Genomic DNA, 27,363 nt, shown 5'->3' on the forward strand with positions numbered 1-27,363 from the left:
TAGAGATACTGCAGGGGAAATATCTTTAAGGTATCTTTGAGTAAGTATATCATTACATCATGTTATCATCATTACATTGCACCATTAAAAAAGGTTTGGTAAAGGGGGAGGTGGAAACTGTTATTTCTCTATTATAAGTATTAGTTTTATATACAACAGATAAGATAAAACAGCACGTTTCACTGAGTTGAAGGAACAGAATGACAGCACCAAGGCCCAGTATAAGATAAATAGGTACTATTTTAAACTGTGAATCATGCAAAGCTATTCTTGTAGAGTCCAAGAATAAAAAATATAATGCTCAAAATAATCTGAATAGATGAAGTTTAAGCATGCCCAGATAAACATTTTGCTCTGGGGCAGGAACTCATTTTGGGCCACCTCTGTTTCAGTAAGACAGTGATAATAAAATACTACAAATATAATGCTATAAAATGCCCTTGTATTTGCGTTTATTTACTTCATCCTTTGTTGAGTAGAGTAAATTATTACTTCAGTTTTTGAAAACTTTAAGTAAATATATGCTCTGTAAAACCCTAAAATTAAACTTGTTTCATGATTTTTAATAATAGTAGTCCTGTTATTAATGTTAATATGAATAATATTAAAAATAGCTGAAAACCTGATTAGCAAGATAATGCTCTCTATTTTTAAAAGAACGTGAGGAAAAAATACAGAATCTGCATCTAATGTGTTGCTATCAGTACCATGGATTAATTTTTAATAAAACAAAACGTGATTTAACCATATGAACTTAAACCACATGAGATCAAAGGCTACTCTGTTAAGCTAATCTAGCTATTTATAAAAACAATTTTTATACTTCATAAAGTTTGGCTCAATCAGTTGTAACACTAATTAACTCTTTACTGCTTGAAAGGAGCAACACATGAAGCTCTTTTCTGACCTTTGTAATATAGTTAAAATACATCACTCCCTTTTATTAAAATAACAACTATCTAGCTGTATGGTTGAAAATCTTTGTGTTTTACTAGGTGGGATAAAAACCTGTTGTGTCTCAATACATGTCCATTTTTTTTTTAAAGTCGCTCATTAGAAATAGGGTCTCATGACTGCAGGCTCTGTGTACTACAATGGATCTAAAAGGCTGCTTTAAGGAACCTGAGCATGTTATTAAGTGTCAAACTACAATGAATAAGTTATGAGCAAGGCTTCACTTTAGAGGGGACATATGTGTAATTAAGAACAATTAACAGTTGTAGACTTGTAGATTAAGACTTTTAAAGTAGACTGTATTAATGAAGTACTATTAAAGGAGAACACCAGTTCTAATTGTGCTGCCACATTGCAAGTGCACAGTAAACAATGCATATTAAGATCTTGATTGATATATAACATTGATTTGTAACTTATTGATTGGTGGCATCTTATAGTCCAGAGACATGCATGTTGGGTCACTAGTGAATCTACAGTGGGTGTGGATGTGACAGATAAAGTGCTTACAGTTTACTGTATGAATTTATGGTTATATGTGATTTAGGTTAGTAAGACTAGAAGAGTGGTATATAAGTGTGAGGAGATAACTGTAAGTAATTCAGTTCAATTTTGCTTTTATTTATATAGCACCAAATCACAACAAGAGTCACCTCAAGGCACTTTATATTGTAAGGTAAAGACCCTACAATAATACAAAGAAAACCCCAACAATCAGATGACCTTCTTTGAGCAAGCATTTGGGGACAGTGGGAAGGAAAAACTTCCTTTGAACAGGAAGAAATCTCCAGCAGAACCAGGCTCAGGGAGGGGCAGGCATCTGGGCGTGAGGGAAAGACATGATTAGGAGGAGGTTGAGACAAACCTTTGTTATTGGACCAGTAGAATGTTGTCACGCAAAGTAATACGCAGGTAAGCCTTGTGGACAGTATGCTCACCTAATAGTGAAACACTTTTTGGCTAAATTATTTGAGCTGGAAAAGAACTCAAAAATTAGAGCAACAAATTCAAAAGTCAAAAGCTTAGAGAATTCAAATATTTAATTACCTGTTATGTAATATTTGTAATATTTTAGTTATAGTTGAAATACCTATAAAAATTATTAATGATAATAATAATAGTAATACCAATAATAATAAATAATAGATTATATTTAATTTAATTACTTTAGGCAAACGTGATAATGCAATTGCACATTATTTTAGCACTTAGGTTTACAGTGTGCCTTAAGACAACCTGTTACCTCATAAAATAAATAGTGATAGTTGAGTTACATTATTTTGAGTCATGTCTTAGTAAAAATTGAGGGAACTAAGATCATCTATAATAATATGTTACTTGGGTATGCCAAAGGAAAATGTTTAAGTTTAAACTTTAGATATTAAGCCAAACAGTTATTGTCATTTGGTGTATTACAGTGCAGATGTCTCCTTCCTCCAGTCTTCATCGCCTGGTAGCTTTTCTGCTTCCTTCACTAACTTGTTTATCAGTCTGCTTACTCCCTTCCTCTCCCCTCGTACCTCTCGCTCTTCACGCTGTGTTTTGATCAGTTGGTGAGCTCCTACCCCCCCCCCTCCAAACATACTTCCCATTATTTCCTTCAAGTATACTCTTTTGTGCCATTCTCTTTGCCGAGCTTTGAATTTTCCCCCTCTCTGTTCACTCTTTCGCTGTCTCTCCCCCTCCTCCACGACCACTTACCAAATTTAACCCCTCACCCACTTAGATGCATTCCATCAGCTTCATAAACACACACGTGGTACAAAACATGTAATGGTACTTCCTCTGCTGTCCTCCTCTTTTCCTCACATCTCTCCATCTATTCTCTCTCTCTTGCTCTCTCTCTCTCCTCTCAAGGCCTTGGTGAACGACGACAACAACAAGTTGGAAAAATGAAAGTGGGGTGACAACTGCGAGTCCCCTTTCTGCCTCCCCTCCAGGGCCAGTGTGAAGTTTTCAGTTTGATTGAAGGCCTCTTTTCTGTGGTGTGCAGTGTGAAAGCTGTCCTAATTGAATGATAAAGTGCCCCGAGATGGAGTCCACTGAATAGCCAACAATGGCCAGCCTGTGTGTGGTAGAGGGATTTTGGTTCACATCCAGCCTCTGCCTCTCTGCTCCGAGAGGGGGCCTATTATAATACTCTCTGCTGGACTCGGTCACGTGATACTGCCTTGCTCCCTGCTACTCACCCCCTCCTCCCTTTTTGTCCCTCCCCCTCCCCAATCTCATCTCCTCCCTGTTCCAGTGTGGCCTGGCCAATCCGGTCACATCATCGGCCTCTTCTTCACCCTGCTGGTTTGGTTGGATGGTCTCATTTTACCAGTGAGTGAATCTCTTTGTGTGTGTGTGTGTGTGTGTGTATACTGTACGTATCTATTAACTCAAAATGTCCTCAGGCCTGTGCATCCATCCACTGCTGTCAGGTTACCAGGGTGATATAGAAAAACTATATGACAAAACAGAAGTGAAAGCAAGCACTAGATTTCAAAGTGACTCATCTTATTGATCTAAGTTGAAACCTTTCACCCACAGAGTGTTTGACAGTTTTAGGGTTACCAAAAAGTTTGGATATTTATAAAGACATATAAGAAATTTGAGAATGCTGCCCAAAGACTTCTGAATATTCAAGAATACCAAGTCACTTCCCATATGGAAAAGATATATATAAATCTTATAAAGTTTGTATCTGTCTTGTGTGGAACTTGTATGAAAAGCATACAAGAGTGAAAACAGATATAAAATCCCTTGAAAAATTATATTATGAAACTTGTATGTTTTGGATACTTACTAAATACAACAATATACAATATATGAAAGTAATGAGAAAGTGCCAGCTTTCATGAGTAAATCATATAAGCCATATATGATTCACTATATAAAGTAAGCCAAATCTTATGCAAGTCTTTTATGTTTTTTCTATTTCTTCTCCATATGGGTTGACTTGGGCAGCTTAAAAGTGGATGCTCACAATTTCATTGAGAGGGAATGATGTGCAGTGGCACTGGCACCAGCTTCTATTTCGATAGAAAGGACATCTGTGTATCTATTTAGCTAGCTATCTGCATTTACTTTTTTTTGTTTCAACTTTTGTATGCGGTAAATGCAATTTTCTGAGTGTTAGGGATGTCACAGCACCACAAGCCACTTTATAGCATTTGCCATGTTGATTTAAGACATGAATTTAGTGGCACAGAATTTCTTGCACAGCCTCTTGATATCAATAGCCTTCAGTCACTGTAGCATTCCAGCCAGACTTTATTCAGACGATGCACTCAATGATCATTATGGATGGACCATGGTGGGGTATTCCAACCCATTTATTCACAAGTTACCATAGACACATCGTAAGAGCTGTAATCATAACATAAAACAAAACAAACATTCACTTGATATAACCACGTTTCCCTTGTGCTAATTAATTCACAGAAAAGGCACATGAGGTGCTAGCATCAGCCTGCTAGATCACTCAGAAACGTGTTAACAATCATCCATCCATCCATCCATCTTCATCCGCTTTATCCGGGGCCGGGTCGCGGGGGCAGCAGCCTAAGCAAAGAGGCCCAGACCTCCCTCTCCCCAGCCACCTCCTCCAGCTCATCCGGGGGAACACCAAGGCGTTCCCAGGCCAGCCGAGAGATATAATCTCTCCAGCGTGTCCTGGGTCTGCCCCGGGGCCTCCTCCCGGTGGGACATGCCTGGAACACCTCACCCAGGAGGCGCCCAGGGGGCATCCTAGTCAGATGCCCAAACCACCTCAGCTGGCTCCTTTCGACGTTAACAATTGTTGTTAACAATCAAGTAATACATTTACAAATTGTCCAAAATGTAAACAACAAGTACAATACACAAACATACCTGTTCGCCTTCCAGCTAGATGCTAATTTAAAGATGGATGGAAAACAATAACTTTCTCAATAACCTTTTCTGTGGCAAGCAGTAGCAGTACGATCTTCCTTCCCGGAAGTTGCCCGTTCCGAATTACAAAATAAGAGTCTAATCTATATTATAAGGTATAATTTGTTCAGGGATTTAAGTGTTTGAAAAAAATATCAAATAAACAAATAATCTGGGTCATTTACAGTCACCACAACCAACCGCTTTTTATACACACATTAAAGTTTCACTTGTGGTCTGACTATACTTCTGTCTATGTAAGAGTTTGTCATAAATCCTTAACTGACTAGCCAGCATGCATTAGTAGACTGCTAGTGTCTTATACTACATCTGCTACTTTTTGGGATTCATTTTTGCCATGAAGTGCTTGTTTTGTGTTCTGTTATGAATAAGTTCATTTAAGTGGTGAAATTTCAACTGTTGCCAAAAAGCCGAGATGGCAGAAAGATGACCTTTGATCATCAAGATCTGTCTAGAGGAAGTAAAAGACATAAACATTTTAAGTATGTGGACCTATGGAAAGACCCTTGGTTGCCTTCAAGTGCCGCTTTTGGTTTTGATTGACTCGACTCTTGATTGACCTGCCAGTTGCAGGTGCTTGATCCATTGCTTACTGCTCCTGTCTCCATTCACAGATTTCATGTAGTCAAGGCTCAAGACTAGAAGTGAATGGCAGCTACCCATGCAAGATGGCCAACATTAAAAAAAAAGCAAACAAACCACCTGTTACTCTGGGCCTGATTCTTGTATAGGAGACCTAGCCACCTCTTTTTTCCATAAATTTATGTATTTTAATTTCAAGGCAATCACTTTTGAAATACATATTTTCAATGTTTGCAAATTCAATAATTACATGTTTGCTAACTAAGTGAAAACATTTAGATATTACTGATGGCTAAAATAATCATGGTTGTTGTTTTGTTTCATTCCAGATTACTTACGTGTATTTATGAAAGTAAAATAGTTGGGCTTCTTTTGTCTGTAAGCAGATGTAAATAATTGTTTTAGTACTTTAGCTTTGTTCACTCCAACTCATTGCAAACTTTGTAGAAAAAGCTTCTTTCGGCACGTTTGCCTGAATTGCAGTTAATTTCCGTGCAGTATGATGGTATGTCTATCAGCTCTAAAACTGCTAAGACTTTTATACAACTATTAATAATACTCATTTAAAAGTGATGAATATTTACCTAATGACCTTAAAAATGGCATTAAATACACTACAGCTAAAAGTAAAATCACATTTGGTCTCATGCAGTTTGTATTTTGGGAAACGAAAAAAATCCGTTAACCTCCTAAGACCCAAACTCTTCCATGGCATGCATTTTTAATTTCTCTTTGATATTTGGGCTGATTGGGACCCCATGAATGTAAGAACAAAGGATTACCAGATTTTTTTTTTGTTTTGTTTTTAAGAAAAATGAGAGCCACATCAGGCCCTTGTAGAGAAAAATGGAGTATTTTGGTCTAAATAACCCAAAATCTGATGTCCACATATGTGGACAGGTCCAAGGAGGTTAATGAACTGTTCCAGCTTTATCATTTTCTCTTTGACTTCCTGTCTACAGATGATGTGAGATTGTGTTGCAGTAAGTGGATTGATTGACATACGCTTGATGGGTGATCACCTTGTATTTGGAAGAAAGTATTATGCCTTCTTCTATAGCTGTCTGGCAATCAGAATTATATTGACACTGTACTGAGATCATAGTTAATGTTATTACGGTGTGATTGTATTTGTGTTCAGTGAGCATTTTTTCATATCAGAGCAAACTCTGTGAACAGAATCACAGTGAGACTGGTCTGGTCACAGACACTCACATTTTTTTGTCTTTTAATTGTAGAATAAGATTTAAAATATAATGGCAATAATATGGAGATATTATAAGTTTAGTAAATAAACCTTTATAATAAATGGTATGCAGTACAAAATACAATATTTTCATTCATTGGCTGTGCCTACCAATGCCCCTCTCTGGTGACAACGCTGGTGGTCATTAGTTTGTTTATGATATGATATATACCTTTATTAGTCCCACAAGGGGAAATTTCATAAGGCTGCCGACCTATTGCACAATGGCGGCGCCATTTAGAAAGTTTGTGGAATTATTAGCAGACTGTCTGATCTACTCAGAAAACAGACTTCTAACTTGAGTTTAACATAGTCATAAGGATGAACAGGAATGGCACAGTTGGTTACAGAAAGTGAGATGAAAGTGTAAATAAATTTCCAAGTTAGCTGCAATGCACCACTGTTTTCGTCTTTTTTTTTTCTTTTTTCTTTTTTAAAAAAAAGAGTTTTATGGTACTTCATATCTTGGCTACAAAATGAGGCAAAGCTTTCTGTTTTAGTTATGATTTTTCCACATCCCTATATCTTTGATTTAGCATGTATTTGACCTCATATGAAGCTCTACTCTTGCTGAAGGAATATATTTTTGTTTAATTTTCTCTTCAGTCAAATCAAAGTCATCACCTAGGGGCATAAGGATTTACTTGATTAATATAATTTATGTAATAAACAGGTGCATGAGAATTGTAGCTGCACATGCGCAAAGATAGTGTGAGAGAGAAAATGAGACACCGGGCAGTTTATTTATCTGGATAAGGTGAAGGCCAGAGAGCACTGAATCACAGTTAACTCTATTCACACAAAGCAGTGAATGGGCTGTAGTAATCATTATAATAGGAGAGTTAGCTACTAAAATGATTTCAAGTAATCACATTTCCTGTAGGTCTTTTAAAAAAACAAACAAACAAAACAGTTTTATTCGTTTTATTTCTACTCTCTTTATTTGGTATTTCTTGTAATCAATAGTCTCGAGACAGTTAGCGTAACTATAGCCAATACAATAAAACAATAACAAAAGTAGATTGAAAGATTATGGGTATGTAACAGATGTAAAATTTGATTATGGAGTTCCTCAGGGTTCTCTGCTGGGATCAGTTCAATTTATATTTGTGCATTAATTAATCAGTAATGTGCATTGACTTTTACTTTCTGTAAAAGTCACTTTTACTTTTACTTCACATTTACTAACGAAACATAAAATATCAACATGCCTCAACTATTTAAGTAAAGTAAGAAAGTACAATTTTATTTGTTTAGCACCTTTCAAGACAGAAATCAGAAAGTGCTTCACAGAAAAGCTAAAACATAAAAACAGAAATCAACCAAAAGCAAGTTTAAAAAGATGGGTTTTTAGCTGTTTTTTTTTTTTTTAAATGAAACCACTGAGTCCACAGATCTCAGGCTTAAAGGAAGGGAGTTCCAGAGTCTGGGGGCCACAGATTTGACAACCACTGCTTACTTTGCTTGCATTATACAGGCATTATAAATGCTTCCCTTAGGCAGTATTATTAGAAGGCTTGCATTTTCATTGCTATGCAGATGATACTGAGCTTTATCCATGAAGCCAGATGACACACACCAATTAGGTAACCTGCAGGTTTTCCCAAAGGGAATAACCTCTAATTCCCTGCTTCTAAGTTCAGATAAAACTGAGGCTTTATACTCAGCTATTAAATCTTAGAAACAGGGTGTGTAACCAGATTACTTACTCTGGATGGCATTACTTTGGCCTCCAGTAACACTGTAATGAACTTGGACTCAGTTTTAATTGGTATTATGACTTCAGTGTGCACATTAAAGAAATACATAGGACTGTTCTCTCGCATTTGTAGAATCTCTAAAATAAAAAATAATAATAATTTTCTCAGAAAAATTAGCTCATGTATTTATTATTCCTAAGCAGAACTAAACTTAAAAATTCCCTGAAAAGGTTTCAGTTGATCCAGAATGGTGAAGCAAGACTACAGACAGGGACTAGAAAGAGAGAGCACATTTCTCCCATATTGGCTTCACTTCACTGGCTCCCTGTTAATTCCAGAATTTAATTTAAAATCCCTATCTTGACATAGAAGGTCTTGAATAATCAGGCCCCATCTTATCTTAACAAACCACCCTAACTGAGCATTTCACTTTCTGCAGGCTTACTTGTGGCTCCTAGGGAATTTAAAAGTAGAATGGGAGGCAGAGCCTTCAGCTTTCAGGCCAGCTCCCACTTTGGATTTAAAACTTTTTTGATAAATCTTACCGTTATGGCTACAACAGGTGACTCCGAATCCTTTCTGAGTTGTGCTGCAATAACCCTAAGCTGCTGGGGGCTTCCCATGATGCACCGAGCATCTCTTCTTTGCACACCTCTTATCATATCGTCTCTTCCATCTTTTGTTCTGCTCCCTCACCCTGAGCTGGTTATAGCAGATGGCCACCCCTCCCTGAGCCTGGTTTTGCCAGAGGTTTCTTCCTGTTAAAAGGGAGTTTTTCCTTGCCAATGTTGCCAAATGCTTTCCCATATGAGGTCTTCAGATTGTTGTGGTTTTTTCTCTATTATTTTAAGGTCTTTTCTTTTCTCTACCTTACAGTATAAAGCACCTTGAAGTGACTGTCGTGATTTGGTGGGATTCAATGTAATTCAATTGAAAAATGTTCTGCAAAACTTTAAACAGCACCTGTGGTCAACAAACACAAAATCATAGTTGGTGTTTTAGGCCATAGAAGGCTGCCTGGGTTGTAATACACTGGCAAAAACCTTGGTTAAAACAAGCCTTCCTCAGGAAGTGCATTTATCTTTTTATATTGATGTATGCTAGATGGCAGCACGGCTACTAGATGCCAATGAATATGTAGATTTATCACAGGTTAATTCACCATTTAGTACTGAAGTGGAATACAGGTGAATACTTCCTGCAGAAGCAGGAGTTGATTTCGTAGGTCTCATGCAGGGATAAGCATGAAATAAAGAGCTGTGGTATGGATGCAGGGCAGTCTGTTAACTATTTTACTCTCCAACTGAAATTTAAACCTTTCCCAGAGAAGGACAAAGCTTCAAACAGAATTCCTTACATCCCCCACCCATGTACACCCTTGCTACGTACACACACATTTAAAGTGTTGGAGAGGTAGTGAGGTGGAAGACCACCCTCTGGCATCCCAGTCATGCAAATTAGGGTGTGTTTTTATCTCTGGGGGCTGGAAGAAAGGAGAAGGAAAGAGCTGTGTAAAAATGTGTTAATGAATAACTCCTGAACTCAGCACTCTTTCTGCACAGGCTCTGAACAAGTCTTCCTCACTCACTCACAGTGAAACTTTCTACACTTGTCACCAAGTTTCCCCTTACTTACGTTTTGCTTTTTCTAGTGAGCCAAAGGCCATGTCCACACTAATACATTTTTGTTTGAAAACGCATCTTTTTCTCTCCGCTTTGGCCTTCCGTCCACACTGAGATGGTGTTTTTGGTCAAGGAAAATGGAGCTTTTTCAAAACGCTGTCCAAAGCGGATACATTTGAAAACGCTGTTTTTGTGGCACAGTGTAGACTGCATAAACGGAGACTTTTAAAAACAATGATGCATTTTAGTCATATGTCATTATACAGCAGTTGTTTTGTTTGCTCTCAGTTTTGACAGCCCTATTAAAGATTGATATAATTTGCTACATGCTCCAGATAGCTTTCTCACTCGCTTTTGCAACTTTGTACTTTTGTGTTACTCGCAGCAACAACCCCACCTCATTGTTAGTCCATTTAAAAACATGGTGCTTTTCCTTTACATTTGGCTGTGACGTTTCAAAGAGCTGGAAAGTAAATAAACAGCAGACAGAAATAGCGCAGGTCGAATCATCTTACGTTTCACCCATGCGCAACACAGGAACATAGTGTTTTCAATCATTTCAGTGTGGATGAACAACTGTTCGGAAATGCTTGAAAACGATAGTGTGGACACAGAGCATTTTTAGACGAAAACGCCATTTTAAAATTCATCCGGATTAGTGTAGACATAGCCAAAGACTTGTAGGTCTGAAGTGTTTTAAAAAAGACATGGCGTCCCTCAAGTATGATTGTAGTGTTCACTTTCAAAGAGATATTTGAAGTTCTTATAATTTTGTGGAAATATCTCATATATAAGCAAGATGGCTCAGCAAAATGATAAGTTTGGTAAGTATGGTAAGTTTTCTACAATGCTAACTTTGTAGAACAAATGGTTGTAATTTCCAATTAAAGCTTTACACTGTAGCTAATGGTACTTAGTGCAATGCTAAAACCACTACTATTTCAAAACCTCAGTGTTACTTTTAAATATGCAATACTGGGTTTATTTTCCAGTTAATTACTTTTCTTCTTAGACTCTAGAGCAGGGGTAGGCAACTCCAGGCCTCGAGTGCCGGTGTCCTGCAGGTTTTAGATCGCACCCTGGGTTAACACACCTGAATCAAATGATTAGTTCATTACCAGGCCTCTGGAGAACTTCAAGAAATGCTGAGGAGTCATTTAGCCCTTTAAATCAGCTGTGATGGATCATGGACACATCTAAAACCTCCAGGACACCGGCACTCGAGGCCTGGAGTTGCCTACCCCTGCTCTAGAGTATCGTTGCATGATGAACAGTTAAAAATCTTCCTTGTTTATCTTAAACAGTGTCTTGTTGCAGCCTCTCACTTAATCAACCACTGTCTGAAACCATAACTAGATTACATTATAGAAGATGGATGTAGCCACCATGTCCACCTGTTGGTTTTGGTTCACATTTGGACAGGAGGGTGGAGTTCTGGGCCAATTTCCAGACTATTTTGATTAATAAGATGTATCCATAATCTTTAGAGAGTGATACTCTCTAATCAGAGGTAAGAAATAGACTAAAAAAGTGCTGGGATTTCACTTGCCCAAACTGCAGCACAAACATCTTGGTCTATACCACACATCAAGTGATTAAAATGGCCAAAAGGCCATAGTTTTTGTGGCAATATTTGGATAATAGCACACAATTTGTTTTAGCAAAAATATTATGAAATTGGTCTGATAAGGAGACTAGAATAATGGGGCTTTCTCTTTAGCTGTGTGTAACTTCCTGTACTGCATAATCTCTATAGATTCCACAGCTGTTGTCATTTCTCAGCTTGGACCAAAGTGGTCGCAATGCAGAGCAGTGTATGTACGTTAACACTGGGCATGTTTTTGCTATCTACAAAAGCTAAAATTCCCCATGTTTGACAGATGGTATGCTGACATTTTCCTCTGCACTTTCATCTCCCCATCACCTACTGGCTGATCTGATCTTATCGTCTGATGCTATGTCCATAATCATAGAGGTTACGACAAGTACTGATTTGCACTCTAGGCCTTTCTGTTTTTGAGGCCTGTCGTAGTGTTGAATTGCTTTTTGTTGTGGAAAATCTCAGGTTTGGAGCTCATTCATGGCCAGGTTTCGCAATAGTCTGCCAGTTGTTTGTTAACACTACCCATTTCTATCTGCCCATCATGCAATAACAACAACAGGACAATTTGTGCCTGGCTATATGAAGCCACTGTACTTTGGTGCTTTCAACTGTATGTAAAAACAGAGTTGTTTTTTCTCACCATAACCTCAATTAGTTTTAATTATTATTATTGTATCCCCATTTATATTGCATCTTTGTGTCACATATAAGAAGTGAGCTGGATGAAGGATTCTAACATATAACTGAATGATTACAGTACTGTCACGCTGCTGGTTTGAACTGAAATACCCCCGCATTGAACATCTGTGTTATCTGCCCTTTTTTTTTCTGTTGTGCCGTGTGCTCTGCTCCTGTCAGCTGGCTGCTTACTCTTTTCATCTATTTCTTTTTGTGTTATGTTCTCTCTCTCTCCTTCTCTTCTGCCTGTCGCTGTCATCCACCCGAAGGTGCCTACAGCCAACACTTCCACTAAACGTGATCAAGTTTCAAAAAAAATTCAAAGAATGCAATCTGCCCACTGCCCAATTCTTCAAGGTCCTGTTTATGCAAGAATGTTATTTTTTACAAGTCTCTACCTTTAACCCCCCTCCCCCTTCTACACACCACTTTCCTCTTTCCATGGTTCCATTACCATGAACATCCTTTAAAGACAAAGTGTGTGTGCATTCAGCAAACTAGTGACAAAACAGAAGAAAATTAGCTGTAGGACAAGAGTGGCAAGGAAAGATAAAAAAAAAAGTGGAAAAGGCTATGAGTTCATTGAAACCTGTAGATTTCTGTAAACAAAAGGCTGTTGAACAATGCCTGTTGTTTTAAGCTGAGCTGACGTTGCCAAACTTAGAGATTGTTTGTTGCTGACCCCATCTGAATCAGAGAGAGCCAGCAGCAGCACGGAAAACAAAAGTGACCGAGTCCCAGCGGCTGGACGGACTGGCTCAGACGGACAAGCTATATGTGTCAGAGCAGCTACATAATGACTCCGTGTGTGGGTTTGACATGAGTGTTCTCATGTTTGCATTGTTTAAAGTTCAGTATTTTATCTCACTGTACAATGTCTTTTTCAGTATTTCTGACCAAGGATGTTATTATAAGATTTGTCAGAAAAGATCATCTCATTTCTGGGGCTAGAAAATAGAGCTGACACAGAAAAGCTAAAAGCTGCAGTTCCTCCAACGGCCACTTGAGTCTGACCCCCATGTTAAAATGCCCACATTAGAATGAATTAGAAAGCAGCCTGGTGTCTCATTCACAACCACAAGTGTTTGGTCGGTGAATCTTTTATCCATATGGAGCAGTGGCAAAAAAACACAAATTTTGAGGTTGCAAAATGCACCGGTTGGTGGTATTATGTTGGCTATATAACAGCCAACATAATAGATAATATCAGATCTTTTTTTATTAATATTACTAAATGCTGTTTCTACAAATTATGATATATTATCATTTGTTGTCCATTTTTGTGTTAAAGTTTTTTGCTAAAAAGATATTTTTATTTGGGCTCAAAAGTGCATATTTAATATAGTAAAAATACATGTGAGGAGGTGTGTAATTGAGGAGGTATAAGTGTGACAGTTTGCAGTACGTAGATGTTCTGCTCTTTAAACATGAGAGAGGGTGAGGGCATTTGGCGTGACGCCCACTGGAACTGTGCCCACTTCTCTGGCTGCTGTGGAGCTTCATGTCATGGCCAGGACTCCCTGCCAGAAGGGCTTTCCCCAGAATCACCTCTGCACACACACCCACCCACAAACACACACACAGACTCCTTTACACGCTGAAAACACAGACACACATGCCTTACATTGAGTCATGCTGCCCGTGTCTTTAATGTCAACATTTTGATAAAGCTCTGCAACGGAAACACTGTATCCTGAATACTAATACGCTGACTCTGCAGTTTTTTTGTTTGTTTGCTTGTTTATTCTTTGTGGTTCATCTGGTATAAATAATCATAATATAGATGTTCAACTTTATCTTTTGGCTTAGCTATGGGTCAGAGATTTTACTATTCTACTTGATCTTAACTTGCATTTGAAATATTAATATAATACACTGTTAAATATCCAGTACATAGTCAGTATAATGCACAAGTTTCCAAATGACTATGCAGTCATGTGAATAACTAATTACACTCTGTGATTTTTGCCCAGTCTTCTTTACAATGTTGTTGCAGCTCATTGAGGTTCACCTGCAAACTTCAATGCACTGTCAAACTGCAGTGTTATGACCACAGCATTTCACTCAGGTGGAGGTCTGCACTTTGTTCCATTTAATTCCTTCACTTGACAGCCATTCTGTGGTAGATTTACTGCTGTACTTTGTATCATTGTCATGTTGCATGACCCAATTTCAGTGACTGATGCTCAGATCCTTTCGCTGTAAAATGAGCCCAAACAATTGGTGAGGCATTTGTACTGAGGTTCTCACCAAACATGGTGCTGTGCGTTATGGCCAGACAGCTCCACTTTGCTCTTGTCTATCCAAGGAACTTGGGCCGTCACTTACTAACAGCTTTCAGACCGCTTCTCTGTGGACAGCTTCCAGTTTAGAGTTGGGAGACAGGTGCCTGTTCCACTTTTAGGATTAGACTTAAAACTTTCCTTTTTGATAAAGCATGTAGTTAGGGCTGGATCAGATGACCCTGAATCCTCCCTTAGGCTACGTTCACACTGCAGGTCTTAATGCTCAATTCCAATATTTTGATCAAATCCGATTTTTTTGACTGCTTGTTCACACTACAAATAAAATGTGACAGCAAACACGCTCTAGTGTGAACGCTCAAAGCGGCCCGCATGCGCAAAAGAAGACACGCGTTCACACACAACGCGCTCTGTTTAGACCCAGAGCAAACAGTATTGTTTGACTGATGGCCCTTTTTATAAAGACTTCGGACTTTACGTTTCCCAATTTTTGCTTTAATTTATTTTGTTATTTACATAATAATGTAAATAACCTAATAATTATCCTTATTGCTGTTTAAGAGGGGAGCGGTGCTTCAGAGGATAGTTGAAGATTTCTGTCAGAATCTGCAGATTATTCAGTACAAATAAAATGTTCACGTTGTCTTCCCAACAGTTTCACTGACATCTACACTGGATGGCCAGGAAGCCTTCGCGATGTCTTCTCGGGTGCTTCTCCGGCGCTGATAATTGGCGTCTGTCTTGTGTCAGTGACGTAAAAGACGGATTTAATGCGACATGACCATTCAAACAGCAGTCGCTTTCTAAAACATCGGATATGTATCGGATTCAGTACCACATACGAAAGTGACCCAGATCGGATTTGAAAATATCGGATTTGTACCGTTCACACTGTCATACCATGATCGGATATGGGTCACATAGGGTCAAAAAAATTGATGCGCTTTCGCCTGCAGTGTGAACGTAACCTTAGTTATGCTCCAATAGGGCTAGGCTGCTGTGGGCTTCGCATAATGCATCGAGTGTTTCTTCTTCACTCGCATTTTTATACTCACTATGTTTTTATACAGCCCTCTGCATTTAATCATTAGTTGTTATTATCCATCTCTGGCTCTTTTCCACAGCATGTCATTGTTCTGTCTCTCTCCCTTTACACCAAACAGTTTTGGCAGATGGCCGCCCCTCATTGAGCCTGGTTTTACTGGAGGTTTCTTCCAGTTAAAAGGGTTAAAAAAAAAAGCTTTTCCTTCCGACTATCACCAAGTGCTTGATCATAGGCGGTCATCTTATTGTTGTAGAGTAACCTTGAGAACCTTTAGGCTGCTGTTGTGATAGCCAATGAAGCTCAAACATCAACAGGAGCGGAATTAGTTTGATTTCAGCTGTTTGTAGATTTTTATTTATTACATATCTGTAATTTGTGTACTTAAATAATTACTTAGAAGACGTTATGCCCATTGTGGAGACAGGAATAAGTAGTATCTAATACCAGACAACATAGTTGAAAATCATTCATGCTGACCCTACCCCTAACCATATGCTATCACAATATATATTTTTATTTTTTTTAATTGTTCTTCTATGTCTTGGCAGTTTTTTTTATTCCCTTTTGTTTTTTCTCCAAAACACAAGGTTAGCATTAGATTCCGAACCAGGGTAGGGGTTGTCACTGACCGAGACCTCAGAGGGCTAATAACTGTCTCACTGATTTACTGATTCTAACTGGTGAGTTTATAAATGCTCTCCATAACAACATATAGGGGGAGGCCTCTCTAATTCTCAAAGTATTAATATGTAGCTTAGTTGGCTAGAAAACAATGACCTCATGCATTATATCCCACTTGATGTACTGTCAAATCTTATACGTAGTACATAAAACCGCACGGATGCTGTGCCTCATTTCTTCAATGGTGTGGTAGTGATTAAATAAAGCTGTAGGGAACATTCAAGTAAAAGTGACCTATGCCTAAATGAATCAGTCCCTTCACTTTAACAGACTGATGACACAAAAATGGTACACGTCCCATTTTGAAAGATGCTTTGCCTTCAGCCGGTCAGTGGCATGTGTGGCCACTCAAATACACAATATTATTTTTAAAAATATTTAGGGTTTGAATGGAAGAATACATTATGTATTTCTGAGCATATATTTATAATTACTGTTGGACAGTTGGAAGTTGTCCACTGTGTGCTTGTATGGTTAAATTTGAAGTTGTCACGGCCCGCGAGGGCAGACCGTGTGGAGAGTGTGTTTGGTGGACCCAGGTGCGGACACAGACGCTGGAGGCAAAACTTGTGCTAAGCTCAAAGCGAGCCTTTAATCAGGGCTGATACAGAAGGCAAAATAACAAACCATAAACTATGGGAATGACAAAACTAAAAACCTAAACTGGGAGTAACTAAGGCTATGAACGAAGACCAGGACTGAACTATGATGAAGTACTGTGGACGGACTATGAACACGACATGAAAAACTGTGAACAAGATCTCGGTACTGGCACATGAAGGTGCAGGGAAACATGACTTGAGAAAGTGACTATGAACATGCCCAATACCGACTCTTGCAGACTAGAATCATGACGTGCAGCTAGAAACAATAGGGTGCATGAACAGACGACGCAACACTGATACGAAGACACACTGGGCTAAAATACACTGAGGAAGTCATCAAGGAATTAGAGACAGAAGGGGAACACAGCTGGGAGGAATAAGACCTAATGAGACAGGGGGAACAAAGCTAGAAACACAGACATAAGACAGGAACATGAACCTTCAGAGTAAAACAGGAAACAAGACACCACTAAACAAAAACGCAGACACGACACAGAGACAGACTAGATACTGAACTAAACCTGCAATAAACATGAGAACACAAAACCTTCGAACTAATCCCTAAACAAGAATAACTGAAACATAGATTCATAATCATCAGCATCATAATACGGAAAGAATCCAAAATGCAAAAACACACCAAAACATAACAACTCAAAATACTGGGTCAAACTGACCCAGAACCGTGACAGAAGTGTTGGAAAAGATTTATGTATGTGTATTTATACGTGTGTTTGTGTGTGTGTGTGTTTGTGTGTCTGAGAGTGTGTGACCTGCAGTATCACTAACAGACATATTCCCAGTGTCAAATAGTCAGCGTGGACTCAGTGTCACCCCCAGCAACCTGGCTGACCCCCGCATCCCCCTCACTGGCTCAACAGACAACACACATAACATGTGTACACAGAGACACACATTGTATATTTTAGTCAAAGTTTAATAAGAAATTGCAGCTAATATGTCAAATAGTTTTCTCAGACAAAGGTTCAAACACTGCATAAATCAAACAAAACACAAACTCTGTGTTTAAGTGAAAATGGTTTTAAAATAACATGAAAAGGCTGCCATGTTGGAAAATATCACAACTAAAATGATTACTAAGTAATATGATTAGATATAAAAATGACCCAGTGTCCAAAGAAGATGAATCATCAAAAAGCCTGGACAAGGTCCATTCAGTGAAGGACTGAGTGGGTAGATGGTTGAGCAACCCTGTGTCAAAGTAGAATTGCAGAGAATTTGGCAATTATTATTATTATTATTAATAATAATAATAATACAGCCACAGAATCAGGCTAAATCTGTGGTAAGGCTGACAACCAATATTGAATCTGTATGTTATCAGTATACGGTTAATAACCAGGAGCACATTGTAAGCATAACTTGTGCATCTGTAAAGCTGCAAAGTTAAAAGTTCTGCTCCAGTCACACTGTGGTTTGGTGTCTAACACTACAAACGTTTGGGTGTCGGGCTAAATTTAACTAGTAATGTCATGGCCAATACTTTGGTCATATCTGCATCATTTTTGTTTCTCAGTTGTGCTGCAAATAAATTTTAGCTTCATGTTGATTAAAAAAAATATGAGGCATCATTTCAAATGTAGCATCTTTTACTTTCTGAAATTCTGACTTTTTGGCTGAAATAAACCAAAACCCTTAACACTGCAACTGGTGTTAGTGGCAATGGCGTTTGTTATATTTTTTGTTGTTCAGCTGCCTTTTCTCGTCAACTACCCAAACTATCCTTATGTTCATATAGGCGTCTAGAAAACATGCACTTTAATCATTAAAAAATACCATCACAGTAGTCAAAGAGATAATTGTACACAGCTATAGAAATACAATTTACCACAAGAATATGGGGCTCTAATATGTGGTTCCTTGGGACGGTGATGTTTGTTAGTTGTTTCACTGATTTGATCAGGACTGCAGAATGCATCTAAGAAAATGCAAACCCTGTGTTTGTTTACCAAAAGAGAAACAGTCCAGATAATCTCCAGCATGCCTGGAGGTAAACTGTTCTTGAACAGTTAGAATGTGTATTTTTGTCCTCTGATAGCTTTGTCTAAAAAAGAAAACAAAAACTGACCTGACAGGTAAAACAGTTTGTATCAGATTTCATGGGCGATTCTATACATGCACTTGTTGAATTTAGATAATGCTTAAAAATAACTGCCCAAATAAGTTAGTTGAGATATTTCAAGATGGCTGCAGACACTTTGCTTAGAATTCTGGATGCCAGTCTGCGAGTGTCCTTGGAGTAAGCCCATGAAAGCCCATCATTTCAAAATTCATCAAAAAATTTCACCAAATTTAGTTCCCATCCAGGTCCAGTGGATGAAACCTTGTCATCCTGAAAGAGGATGTAAATGTTTCATTAAGGGCTTTGAATTGTTCCTCCCAAGTCTTGCATTATTTTCAAATTCTCCTCAACTTTTCAGGGTTAGGGTTACATTTGTTAATCAAGATTGGCCAAGATAGTTTATAATAGCGGTTCAGAGGGTGCAAAATATCCCAGTCAAATATGTTTTAGTTAGCTGCTGTTCAGGCAACTCCTATTCAGTTCCTGAGCTGGTTAGAGGTTCACTTCTGTTATCAGCAGGAAATTTTCCATTTCAGTAGACAAACATTGTGGTGCCATAAAATTGGTGACAGTTAAAGGAAATTAAGTTATTTTTCTCTCGTTGGTAACAGAAAGAGATAGTGCAGCAGTGAAGGTGTTGCCTGGTGGCAGTTAGATGAGCCCTGCCTTCTCCACCTCCCCCAAGTTAGACCACAGCTATCTTTAGCCAGGACACCGGGGCATGGGTGCTGGGTTTATGGCCACATCCCGACCCAATGTGGCCTGCACTAACTGCCGGGACAAGTGAGGGTTTGGCATGGCAGAAACTCTTCCTCTTCCTCATCTCACCCCAACCCTCCCTGTCTATAGCCTCAAAAAAGTCAAACAGGGGAGGAACTGAAACTGGGGGGAGGAGGTGGGAGGAAGGATGGAGAGAGAGAGAGAGATGAAGGGTTTGAGCAGCTTTTACATTTGTTGCCTCACCAGGTTCAAAGAGAATTCCCTGTCAAGTCATTTTAAAATGCCCCTTCTGAAGGTTACATGATAATGACGATCCATTATTCCTACCCTGTGGTATTACTGTTTTCATAGCTTTCAGAAGTCTGCAGCTGCTGCGTGTTTTCCTAGTTCAAAAACAGGTGGTCTAATACATTTGTTAAGCACTGTACAATTTGTTTGATTTAACTTTGTTCACATACGGCAAAGAATGATCTAGCTTACTATAATCACTAATTACTGGACATAAGTGGGCAGATAGTTGAAACATGTTATTATTACTTCTTTGTCATTTTTTTATGTGTAAAATTATCTAATAACAGCAGGCTCATAAGACCTTAACACATATAGTTATGTATAAAAAAAGCATCCAAAATTCAGAAGGTTTCCATATGTTGGACCTGTGGAAGGTTGCCTGTAGATGACTTTCTCTGCTCAGAGTTTCTCCACCAAACTCAGATTTGCTGCTGTCCAGAGCTCTCTTTACTTTTATCAGCACCTCCAGAAACCATGTGGTGGACGTTGGTTGTCCTTGCAAAACAAGCTTAACCAGGAAAAGCCCCTACTGTGGGTCTAACTACCAACCAGATTCCCATGTGTCTCCCATCACCTCTTTATTTTACTTAACTTAGTAATTTGTCATTTGAACAATCTTTACTGTGCAGGGAAATGTTGAGTAAAAACATGTTAAAGTTCAGTAACTCCATAATGGTTTGTCATATTAATGAATGAGTTAGAGTGTTGACCAAAGTGATTATGATTTTTGCTATAATTGTGCTGCCATGTGACGCTGACACCGGGGCTCACAGAAACCTTTCATGAACTGTTTTTTTTTTTTAACACGTGCTGTTTACACCTGTATCTACTCTGCTTTTCACATCTCTTACTGACCAGTTGAACACACGTTTTTTTTAATAACTTTTTGACTTAACCTTCCTCTCGTGTTAGGGTCGGCACCGACCCATTTTAAATTTCAAATGCATAAAACAAATCACAAACATTTGTTTATTGTATCAAGGCTTTTTGACTTTGTCAGGAACCTCTATTTCTACAAAATAAAACAAAAAAAAAATATTTTCACTAAATTATAAAATGCCCTAGTTGAAATTATGACCTTTGTGTTGTTAGGGTCGGTTTCGACCCAGGTATAATATTATATAAAGCAATAATTAAAGCCAAAACTGAAATCATAAGTGCACTGTCAGCTAAAACATTGACAGCAAGCTCCTCTCCTAATCATATGAGCTTTAGGGGATTCTTATTTTGCGTGTTTTTTGCAGTATACCTGCACAAAAACAAAACAAAATAAAGACGGGACATGTCAAGAATTCACTCATTTGAGTGGCCATTTGACTTCCAGAGTGCACATTTACAATTTGCAGCATACAAAAATGAGAAGAAGATTCACAGTGAGCCAAGTTCTGCATCATATTTTTGGTGAAAATGAAGGAGAGGACACAGAGCAGCATAGAGATTCAGATGGGCAGGTTTCTAGGAGGAAGACAATGTGGACTATCATCCAGAAGACACAGACACATCTGATCATTTTCTGGGCAACGATGTCACTTCACACATTTGATATCATTTTGATTCAGGAGTCCTCAGATTTGACAACAGAGAGACCAGACCGAGGTCTGATAAGCTTGCTCCCATCAGGGATGTCTGGGAGAGATGGGTGCAGCTTCTTCCCCTGATGTTCATCCCAGGGCCAGAGGTAACAGTGGATGAACGTCTTGTGCACTTTTCGAGGAAAATGCCCCTACCGGCAATACATACCCAGTAAGCCAGGGAAATACGGCAGAAAAATCTGGGAAGCCTGTGATGCAAAAACCAACTATGGCTGGAATGTACAGATTTTCACAGTCAAAGCTGTGAGTGGCACCCCTGAGAAGAAACAATGAAAATGTGTGGTCCTCGATATGACCACTGGACTGCAGGATCACAATATCAGCTGTAATATTTTATTTTATTTTTTACCAGATATGACCTCGGACAAGAACTTCACAAAGGAAACTTCACAAAGATGTAGCTGTATCATTGGGAAGTGATAAAAAGCCCACAATTACCCACGACTATAACCAAAAGAAAGGAGGAGTGGACTTTTTCTTTTTTTCCAGTTTATATTAAAGGTCTACTGCTTAAAAACAACAATTTTTTTTTGTCTTTTCTTGATGTAAATATCTATGGGTCGAAATTGACCCGTAACACCATAGATGTCATTTTAGTAATTAATCTTAAAATGAAAAAAATCAATAAAACAGATTTATTTAAGAGATGTGTCCTATACCCCTCAGTAATAGTCAGGTAACACAAAAACCTTTTATTTATTAATATGATTCTCTTGAGGTTAATTTTACATTTTTTTTCAATCGAAATCGAGGGGTATAGTGACAAAAAAAAGACCCACAGGCCCACACCAAAAGCATTAAAACCAACATTTTCATGGATAAGGAAGCCTAACATGATAACCAAGAGATGAGAAACAAATTGGATGATCACTTATTGTTTTTAGTGTATTTTATAACTGATTTAATTCATGGGTCAAAACTGACCTGTTAACATAAGAGATGATAACAGAAAGCTAACACAAGAAGAGGGTTATGACAGAACACAATAACCAAAACTGCTCTTCTTGCTGTTGAAGGGATATTGAAATTTTTTGATGCTCATGTGTGGAACATGTCTGAAGATTGTGAAAGTCTCACAAGTTTAGATGGATGCAGAAACCATGTATTAGGCTTAAACCCATAACTCCACCCAATATACTTCTATGGTACCTTTATCTGTCTTACCTTCCAGATTTCTGTTGTTGAACTGGAATTGGTTTGTGACTGTGCAGTGCGTCAGCTGACGGTGGGCATGCTGCCTTTACTAACCCTAAGCCTCCCTGGCTTCTATACCTAGTCAATGTGGTCAGTAAACCATGACCTGGTCCTTTGACACCACCCCCTACACACCAGGCTTCGTCTCTCTCTGCCTTTCTCGTTCTCTGTCTGGCTCTCTCTCAGGAGTCACTTGACTGATGCAAAGACCCCTGACTACACCGCTGAAAATCACTCCAGTTTTCCCTCTCTTTTTCACCATCCCTTTGTCCCTCTTTTACTTACCTCTCTCCTCTGTAGCCCCCTTCTCTTATCTTTCCCTTTGTTTACTGAACTATCCCTCACACTGACGTTTAACCACAGTTTCTTAGTCCATATCTAGGATTTTTTTTTTTTTAATCACTTTGTATTACCTTTGGAAAACGTTTTTTTTTTTTTGCACACTCCCTTTGCAGGTCAGACTCAAATGCGCCTGTTCTTTGGTTTTATGTTCAGCATGCTTTGCTTGGTGCACCCTGTTGTTCTTAAATAGAATTTAGAAGCTTTTACTTTATAAAAACACCTTGTTTTTGCTGCTTGTGCCTGCTTTTGGTGCACTGGATGCCCTTTCTTGGGTCAACAAGAACTATTTTCTGTACATTAGCTGAAATGTTTGCGCAACAGAGCACTTCACCCACCCCCCTGCCCCCTCTCCTCCTCTCCCCATGAGTGCGGCTGTTGTCACCTTAGCTCCGGACGCTGAACTCACTTTCTATAATTAGTTTGCCTGTATGGTAAAGCTTCTGCACCCACAGTGTCCTACTTTGCAGATCTCCATTCTGCAGAGGCTCCTGGCCTGGCTTGGTATCGTGCTACCAGGACTGTAAAGAAGCTGACAGCCCCTGTTACTCAATATGGCTGAGGCATGCAGCGAAGGGGTTAATACCAGTCACTCAGCATGCGGGAGCTAGGGCGGGCGGGCAGGCAGGCAGGCAGGCAGTGCAGAGGCTGACCTCTGACCCCTCAGGAAAGGAATGTGGAAGCTCTTTCATCCAGGACAGAAACCAAAGACACCCAGGCGGTTGGAAAGAGGCGGTTCAATTCTGCTTTCAACATTTTTGATTAGGGGAAGTAAGCAAGGCTCCATGTAAATGTGCTGTGTAGTGTTTGCTGCTACGGCATCTGCCATTTTGGGGAGTGAATTTCCATCCTACAGCAGTACGTTTGTTACTTTGCAATCACGCTGAAGTAAGATTAGTGGTTGGAATAGGTTGCAGTTCTGTTCATGCTGGTGGAAAGCCCTGGTGATGAATTGCTGTGTGATCTCACCGATTTAAGTTTTTGTAGTTATGTAAAAAACAAGATGGTCCTCATCCTTTACTGACATTTGGGGATGGAACACCGGTTATTTCTCATTATTAATTAATAACTGAATTCACATCTTGACTTAATTGTTTGGTTCTTAAATGTCACAAAATAGTGGAAAATGTCCATGAAAATTTCTCAAAGTGCCTCTAAAAGTTGTCTTTCATCCAGAATCCAACAATATGCCGTTTACTGCCGTATGAGACAAAAAAGTGAGTTATCACCACACTTCAGATGCTAAAACACCTAGTTTTGGTATATCACAAAATTTCAGGAAAAGTTTGTTTTTGTTTTACAGGTGAATCTGTTTTAAGTTACTTAACGATTGACCAGAAGGAATGGAATCACAAAAACATAGATACACAGATAATACAACACAGAATGTATCGTGTTGTTTTCCATTGGCATATTAGTGTTGACGCATTATAAAATGCAAGAGTTGCACAGAAAAGATGCTGTCATCAAACAAAATCAAACATTTATTAAAAATGAAGGTCCTCGGGGAAGCTCATCTACTAGTCAGAATTTGGTAGTTCCAGTATCCTCCAGTGCATCCCTATTAATGCGTACTAGTCAGTAATCAGTCTGTTTAGGTTTATCGTTTCATATTTCAGTGGGAAATTGATTTGTTGTAGGCTGGAAATTTAATTTAAAGTGTAAATGAAAGTAAATAAATGAAAAAATAGTTTGTTGTTTCATTTAGTTACATGTCACACAATTTGTTGCTTAGCTCTGCTGTGCAGTCTATTATTGTATACACCTGAATATACAAATAATGCCATAGAATATTTTATGGTTAAAAACAATCATTTTGTATTGCAGAGCTTTTTAAAAGCCAGAAATTTAAACTGTGGACAAGCTGAGTTGTGTTGCTGAGAGCAAAGTGGTTCAGATTCATTGCCATGACTATCCCTGGCATTTTTACAGTGGGAAGATAAATAGTTGGTTGTTAGCTCTTGTGTTCGCTTAGGATGAGAGAATACCAGCTGTAACCCTAAGCTGTCAAATAATGTAACTTCTTTCTGTTTTTCTGTTTTGTTTTGGGGGTTTGTTTGTTTTTTTTTACATTTTGTCCTATAAATTCTCTTACTTTTCTTTTATTTTCAACCTTTTTTTCTGAGAAAAGTAACAAAAAGCACTGTGTTGAGGAGAATGTGCTTCCTCTATCATGCTATACCCTTTACCAGTAAACACTTGATGGACAGATTTTCACCTTTCTAGTGCTGAAACTTTTTTTGATACCCATCTACAGATACAGTCACCCCCCCACTTTGAGTACCCATGCCTTCTCTTGGGGCGTATCTGCTATCGACTGTGAACACACCCCGTTTGCTCAATTGCAGTGCCACCAAGAGATGGCACTTTCTTCACAAAAAGTTTGACTTCTTTAGTTTACAAATGTTTTGATAGTATTTCATGTTGGAATAAGGAAGTTTTGAAAATGTAAAATACATCAAATTTTAGTCGGACCTTTCACACATTTTCCACTGTAAATTGCCAAAATCTAACGTATCCAAGAGACTTGTAGAACTTAATTTTTTAATATATTTTTTGATTGGTTAACACTTGCTCAGTTCTGAAATGTTCATTTTTGATTTACCCTGTAATTTTTTAAAAACTTGATATTGGCCAAATGTCTTGAGCCACCATCTTTTTTTCTTTCACCTGCTGTAATGTTGGTTTTGAGTGCTCTCCAGGCTTTAATAGTTGTTCTTTGGACATTGGCTGCTTTTTAAATACTTTTCAGTCCAGTCTTTGTACTACAAGATCTTCAGAAGAAGTTTTTTTTGTTTAATCCACATGCTAAACTATTATTCCTTAAAAAGTATCTAACAACAGGTCTTATGGAGTGATAACTACAAATGTCTAAATTTCTGATTGAAATCGCTGTTTTATGTATGGTAGAAGTTAGAAATGAGGCCTAACAGTGAGTGTCTACAGCCAAAAACATGGTGCTGCGCGATATGGCCCAAAATTCATATCTCAATTTTCTTTAGCTGGATGACAATATACAATGTATATCGCGATATTTTTTTTAAAGCCATAAAGTAAGAACAAAAAAAGTGCTCTTAGTCAAAGCGGTGTCCCAGATGTCACACAGGCACTTTTATTAACATACAGCTTAGATGTACATGAAAAAATTACTCAGAAATAAATTAGCAACATTTATTAAATAATAATGCTCCATAAATAAAATAAAACAATGTTGTTTTTGTGCATAACAAAAAGCTCACAATTGTGCATTCAAAATGTAAACTAAAAGATGCTGAGCATAATAACAAAGACAGATTATGCAGCTGCTGTGTTCCCAGGTTCTACTGCGTGACTGACAGCCTTGTTTGAAATCCACTTTGCAACCATGTCTCTTAACAGATCCCATTTGTGGTCCCTATACACACACATACACAATACGGTAATTGTGTACGGTGAATTGAATTATAACGTAACATAGACTATATCAATATAAACAATATTGTCACATCTCATATCGCTTATAAAAACATATCGATATATTTAAAAACTAGTGCAAGCTCTATCATGGTTTGGGACAGTTCAGCCAGTGGTGTTGGGAATTTCGTCAAAATGTAGAAAAGAGCCGTCAGATTTTAATCCACAATGCAAAACTATCTGAAAAGAGTCTGATTGTCAACAGTTTCATTTTCCAGCATGGCAATGATACAAACCGCACTCCCAGTTCAATAATAGCATTGGCAGTGTGAAAAACACACAGCAGGAAAAACACACAATGGCGTACCATCACTCATGGACTGGCCTCCACAGAGCCCAGACCTGAACATTATTGATTCACTGTGGGAGCATCAGAGCAAAAGGCAGGCAACACCCAAAGAAGAGCTTTGAGTGGTCTTCAAGATGTCTGGAAAACTGTTCCTGAAGACTTGGCTTGGCTAAGAGAGTTCAGGCTATGTTAAAGAATGAAGGTGGTCATAATAAATATTACTTTCAAGCTAACATTACCATTATAAACTGTATTAACATGTTTTTCTCTGCCTCTTTCAAATAATAGCTTCACTTATTTTTCTAGCAAAATATAAAGAATTTAGTCGTAGCTCCAACTTTTTGCACAATATAGTGTAATTAACATAATGTGAACCATGCAAATGAAAGCGTATTAGACCGGTGTTGACTTAATGGATGTAGGAGAGTGTGTGAAGGTTCAGCGGGGAGAGCATGTTTGCAGTCCACTGGCCTGTCTGCCTGCACTGAGCTCTGATGTCAAATGGAGGCATTGCACAAAGTATGTGGT

The 27,363-nt window shown here is 38.4% G+C and overlaps 1 protein-coding gene across 4 annotated transcripts in view; it reads left to right on the forward strand.

Annotated features, from left to right (window-relative positions):
• plagl2 (pleiomorphic adenoma gene-like 2) overlaps window positions 1–27,363 on the forward strand; it is a 52,189-nt gene that overhangs the window by 11,080 nt on the left and 13,746 nt on the right. Inside the window, exon 2 of one of the 4 annotated variants that reach the window (XM_085145510.1) lies at window positions 3,200–3,276. The exons of the other annotated variants lie outside the window; for them this stretch is intronic. The gene's annotated coding sequence lies outside the window, so the exon portion shown is untranslated. The remainder of the gene's footprint in view (window positions 1–3,199; window positions 3,277–27,363) is intronic. 4 annotated transcript variants of the gene reach the window in all.

Source organism: Neolamprologus multifasciatus, chromosome 20, assembly GCF_963576455.1.
Source record: "Neolamprologus multifasciatus chromosome 20, fNeoMul1.2, whole genome shotgun sequence".
In the NCBI taxonomy this organism is placed as follows: domain Eukaryota; kingdom Metazoa; phylum Chordata; class Actinopteri; order Cichliformes; family Cichlidae; genus Neolamprologus; species Neolamprologus multifasciatus.